This window comes from Carlito syrichta, unplaced genomic scaffold (genome assembly GCF_000164805.1).
Source record: "Carlito syrichta isolate Samal-C Ts95f unplaced genomic scaffold, Tarsius_syrichta-2.0.1 Scaffold308256, whole genome shotgun sequence".
NCBI lineage: Eukaryota > Metazoa > Chordata > Mammalia > Primates > Tarsiidae > Carlito > Carlito syrichta.
In genome coordinates this window covers 750,688-756,980 of record NW_007252352.1, presented here as the reverse complement: position 1 = coordinate 756,980, position 6,293 = coordinate 750,688, and the positions used below count along the sequence as shown (strand labels likewise).

Genomic DNA, 6,293 nt, shown 5'->3' with positions numbered 1-6,293 from the left:
GCGGGTTCGAGACCCGCCTGGGCAACTTGGCGAGACCTCGTCTCTACAATCAATCAAAAACGAGCCAAGGCTGGGCTCGGTGGCTCAACCTGTCATCCCGTGCCTTTGGGAAGCTGAGGTGAGTGGATTGCCCGAGCCAACGGGTTCGAGACCTCATCTCTACAATAAATCAAAAAATCAGCCGGGCGTGGTAGTGCGCGCCTGTAATTCTGGCTGCTCGGAAGGCTGAGGCGGGAGGATCGCCGGAGCCCAGCGGGTCGAGGCTGCGGTGGCCGGGAGCGGCCACTGCACTCCAGTCTGGGTGACAGAGTGAGACTCCAATTCAAAAACATTTTAAAAAAAAGAGTACAACCAGAGAAATGATCTTCCTCGTGGAGCTCCACCAGAGTTAATATGGGGGTCTATAATCTTCAGAGCTACATATGTGGAGCCCTTATGCCATAGGCTTTATGCTAAGCATTAAATCCCATGACCACGGTTAAAATGGGCAATATCTAAATTGGAAAGGAGTCGATGCCACCATGGCAAAAATGAGAAAAATGTGAATGGGGAGAATGAGGCGGCTCACCCAAGATCAGTTAATAAATGACTAAGCAAGGATTTGAGCTGAGGGTCTTTGACTCCAAAGCTTGCATGTCCAACTACAACCACACACTTCCTCATATGAGAAACACAAGAATGGATGATTTTTTTAGAGGACAGGATTGCGATTATGTGATCCACACTGTCCATACAATGAACTTAATTGTAATTCTAATGTCTTTCTCCATTTCCTCTCTATTTGCCCAAAATATTAGGAAAGGTTTACAATAAAAGAGCACGCAGAGATGGGGACATTTAAATCATGGCGGAAGGACATGTTTTGCCTAAAACAGGAAAGAGTGGAAGGCGATGAGAGAGGAGAGACGTTTGGGTTTTAGAACTGGACGTATCTGTACTTGAAACCTATTTCTTTAAGCAACAAGCTTGGAAAAAATCACTTCCCTTTCCTGAGATTCAGTTTTACAATCAGTTAAAAAAATAACAATGACAAGAAAAACAGGACACCGGTATCAGCAATACCAGCTGGTAATATGGAAAAGAAATCAAAAACACAAAGTTGCAAGGCACTATCTGGGATGGATCAGACACTCTGTGGTAATAAACATCAGCTAAAACATTTACTGCAATTGGACATGCAGTTGAATTCTGAACATCCTCCTAAAGACAGCAGAAGAGGAAACAGAAAGACTTGAAAAGCTTTTGTCATCTGAGAATCTGGCCCACATAATTACATCATTACTCTTCATAGATTCTCCGAGCCGAAGAGGAAGCTCACACAGAAATCATGTGGTTTCTCCCCCGCCCCATCCTCTTAGGTTTACAGATGGGAAAACTAAGATCGAGAAAGTGAAGCTATGACCCAAGATGCACCTGTGAGGCAGCTGATGCACACGTTGAAAGGTGCAGGAAGCGACCAGAGGGGCGGCTCCCCAAATGGTGCCGACACACCGGACAACAAAGGCCCTCGGTGGCCGCCTCTGCGAGCACAATTCCCCTCGCGCGCCAATTTCAAACCTCCCGGCGCGGCGTCAATTTCAAACCTTCCAGCACGCGCGTCGATTTCAAACTTCCCCTGCGCGCCAATTTCAAACCTGCAAGCCTCCAATCAGCACCCAGCTTTGTTATGCGTCCAATAGGACCATAACACGGCATCGGCCCCGCCCTACTCCCATGCAGCTCCTCCAATAGGAGCATAGCCTAGCCCCTTCCGGCCCCTGTCGGGCTGATAAATACAGCCCTCTCACCGCAACTCGCTCTCTTTCGTCTCTCTTTCTCGGTCTCTGTTTCTTGCTCTCTCGGTCTCTGTTTCTCTCTCTCTCTCTCCGTCTCTCTTTCTCTCTCTCTCGGTCTCTGTTTCTGTCTCTCTCTGTCGCTCTCTCCCTCTCTGCAGCTCTCGCCCCGCCTCTCTCCCACTTCCTCTCTCTCTCTCCACCGCCTTTCCCTTTTTCCTTGTAACCGCCACTTTAGTAAATCTCTTGGTTCTGGCCGGGTGTGGAGTCATTACTGGCGCCGAACTTCTTTCACGCGTGCCTTGAAAGCAACCACTATTGCTAGCACTAGGAAGCAGGACCATGGCCACTGGCATGGTTGGTCTGGAAAGGGGACAGAACTGGCCTCCCAGGCACCCTGTGTTAATCCTTCTCCAACACGAACTCTGTGCACCACTTGGCACACTACTTTATCTCCCTGTACCTCAGTTCCAACATGTTAGAGGAGAAAGAGGAAGGGAAAGAGGGTGTGGCTTCAACAATCGCTAAAGGATTCTCCAACTCTAAAAAAGAAAAAAAAAAACGAAATGTTGCGCCAACATTCTGACTCATCTTAAGACTGTTTCCTAAAGCCAGCCTATTGGTCACCCACAAGCTCCCAGTGTTTTATTGAGCTATAATTACATTTTCCTTACTGTCTAAAAAGACATGATTCATATTGGTCAAGATAATAATATTGCAAAAATAACTCAAAACTTTTGTTGCCATTGCGGACGGATGCTGATAGAATAACCAAAAAAAGTTATCACTCAATAACTAAATATTGTAGAGGAAGAAATAAAGACAGACAGTTTGAAATGCCCCTGATGCTTATAAGAAGAGAACGAGCAAACTCTCTTTAAGCTATAGTCATGGATGTCGTGTTACTGTTCCATATTAGGACATTGGGTGCATATTATCCCTAGTATTTCATAGCAATCCACCACTGAAAGAAAGAGAAAGAGATCTGTTAAGTACGGATATACAGTATATCCGTACTTAACAGACATCACAGCCCTAGCTTTGAGCCCAGTATAAGGGACAGGAGGGGAGATGATTGCTTAATCAAACCTGGAGTCTCTTAGCTGGCTTTTACTTCAGAGCTGCCCTATGTTCTCCGATTATTTTTCTCCTGGGAGACAGCAGGGTAAAGACGGAAAACAAGGAGGCGAATGAATTTCTTTCTTTCTTTTTATTTTATTTTCCCTCCCCCTCCCTCCCTCCCTCCCCCCTTCCTTCCTTCCAACTTGTCTTCAGTCTCAGTGCATCAATCTGATTCCAAAATTGGTTCCCACAACATCACTAAATCACATGGAGTTATATTTCCTGCTAAATACACTAAGGGAGACCCCCCAAAAAAAACAGGACTATTTTTTGGAGGGCCAACCCTTGTAAAAAAAAAAAAAAACATGTTTGCCCTGCTAGGTAAGTGTTCTGGGAACCCATCAGAATCAGTGTACCAGCTCGTGTTGTTGTAAGAAGCTGCAATCGGCTTCAGTAAATTTTGGGGGGTGTTCTTTCAATGCGTTTGCGTGTTTCATGATAAGTGATTTGTGAGCATACCTGCCTCCACAGTGCTGAGCATTCAGCAATTTTTACCAGAAATGGCATGACCCCCTGGCCCTACTCTCCCTATTCACCTGTTTTCACCTCAAGCGACCTTTTTTTGTGTGTTTATTTCCTCCAATGAAAAAAATTCTCAAGGTAAAATGTTTTGCTGATGTGGAAAGGGTGAAACAAAAAATGGCAGAAGCACAAGGTATCGAAATTGACGAGTTCAAAAACTGCTTTGATTCGTGAAAAAAGCATCTTGATAGGTACATTGCGTTAAAAGGAAAGTTCTTTGACGGTGACTGAAGTATAAACATGTAAGAATAACTATACAAGTTTTAATAAATAAATTTCAGCTTTCCAGGGTCCCCCCTTGTACACATATATGCATATCCATATATCCATTGGTCCGATTATTCAGACATTCATTTATTGATTGGCTTATTCATTGACTCACTTTACCCACATCACACTCTGTCTTTGGCAAGATGGGAAAGGAAGTTGCATCAGAGAGTCAATCCTTCATCTTAAAGCTACAGATATCCCCACTGCTATTCTTCCTGGCTTTCTATCTTTCTTTCTCAGCTACATTGGTTGCTGTGTAGGTTTAGCCCTGCATCCTGATTAGGTATTGAAAGGTCAGAGGTTAATATCACCACAGGAAAGTCAGTTCTGATGACTGATGCTCCCGATGGCTGCTCTAGGCTGGCAAAAGGTGGTTTGAGCTCAGGAGGTTTATGTGAAGGTCATCTCTAAAGGATTTTCAAACAGGCACGATTCATTCTGCCAGTCTTTAGGTGGGTAGGAGGTGGAGATTCACTCTCAAGTCGACGACTCACACATGGTTTCAGACTGAAATTGGATCCACAAAGCTAAATGGTCAAGATGGTCGATGTCGTTAGCAGACAGCGAGGGTTAGTGGACACAGCCTGGACTCCAGAGTCAGTAGATCTGGATTTGTGTGCCAGCACAGAACTTACTGGTTTGGCCACCTTGGTGAAGTTATTGATTCTCTAAAGCCCAGTTTCCTCATTGGCAATATTTGAAAAACAGCAATGTCATCAAGGAACACGAAAAGGCCTGGCTTTAGCCACCAGCCTGTGCAGACTGAAATCTGTGATCTGCTCCATATGAGCAGTGAATCTTTTGATAAGTTATATGAGGTCTCTGAATTTTCCTCATTGGAAACCAGACATATATGAATGTCTATATTTTCATTCGTGATAATATTGTAATGATTTGGGACACATAACATGCAGCCTAGCACTCACAAGTGTTCAGAATCTCTACCTTAGAACTCTTCTGTAACGGGCGCATTAGGGCCAGGACTTCATTCTTGAGTAAGTTGGGGGTGGGGAGTTCGCCCTACAAATGAAGTTAACAAGTGCAATGGACTGAATTTTCTTGTGATAATAATACATTATTGCCACCTTGTTCAATTCTCTTTTCCCTGTGGAATAACCTCACGTGTCTCTATTTATTTGTGTCCCTTGCATTGTCTGAAATTCCTTCACCAGAATGTGGTTTTTAGTACTCATGGACCAAGAAACCTGAAAAAAAGATTTCCTTTTGATGCTACCTTTGCTACCTAGGTCATTCTCTTCCATGATCGCTGCTGTATCCCACACTCTATGATTAGAAACAGTCTCATCTCTCTCACTGCTCAAAGGCATATTTGTATGGACTCACCCAAGATCAATTTTCTTTGCTGAACATGGGACTGCATTTGAGAATTTTTCAGCAGGCAGAAACCTATTTATCATTATCTTAGGAGGGAAATAGGGTCACTTCACTAAGCAGCCTAGTTATCATATATTTAAAATATTTATTTTTTTAAAGCTGCATTCAGCACAGTGGGCTGGCACGAGTGTAAACAATCTCATGACCTAGATCCATGCAGCTATCATGCTTCCTTTATGTATCAAGAATTTGCAGGCCATGGGCCATCAAACAGCATGCCTGACAAAGTTCCAAAGCACCCTTTAAGAGACATAACCATGTATTGAAAAGGAAACCAGCAAAGTATTTCCTAAACTGCATTGTGATCATGAGCTGTCAAGTCTATCGCCCCCACAAAGCTATGAGATCTTCCAGAATGTAAAGTGTATCATTCATTCTTGTGTTCCGACATGTGCCCAGCTAGGCTATGCTAGCCACCAGAGTACATGCACAGGAAGAAAATGCACTCTCAAAGTCCTCCAAAAGCTTATCGTCCTTTTGGGGAGAATACTGTGTACACAAAAATGTCAAATGTGTCCAGCTGTTATAAATCCTCTGGAGATTACAGCAAGGGGTGGCTGTCGAGATAGTTGCTGGGGGCAGGGTTGGAGGGCAGGGGGCGCTAGAGAGGCCATTGAGGACTGTGCTCTGTTTTTTCTCGAGAGTTTTTGAGGTCAGGAGGGGCCTTTCATCCTGAGGCTAGGAGTAGCGCTGAGCACCTTAGTTATTTAGAGATTAATTAATCATCTGTCTCCTGCCAGGTTCTTGGCTTTAGAATTTCCAAACCTGCTCATCTAAGCTTATATTACACAACGGGTTGAATGTAAAAGAGTTTCCAATGAGAAGATCAACACGCACACACACACACTCACAATAACAATAAGCAGATAAAAGAAAACGAGGCTGTACAAAGGGCCTGCAGAGTAGTAATGGAGGGATATTCTGGAACATTTTGTACTAGCATCCTTGCGGTGAAATCTTTCATGGTCATCACTCCAGAAAACGCTTGATCCACCCTCACTCCTGGGTCTTTAGTGACCTACCTGGTTCCTCTGGCTCTTATTTCAGAAGCTGTAAACTGTTTACACACAGAGCCACAATTTAATTTCCTTTCATATCTTTCCTCCTATTATATCTGATTGGTCTTATTATTGTGATCATTATTATTAATAATTGTAATTACAGATGCTGTAAGCAGTTCCATCCGTTACCATGGGGATTACCACTCAGAAG

At 43.8% G+C, this 6,293-nt stretch overlaps 1 protein-coding gene across 1 annotated transcript in view; it reads right to left on the bottom strand.

Annotated features, from left to right (window-relative positions):
• Positions 1–6,293, bottom strand: part of CNTNAP5 (contactin associated protein like 5) — a 697,937-nt gene that overhangs the window by 278,244 nt on the left and 413,400 nt on the right. The gene's annotated exons all lie outside the window — the stretch shown is intronic.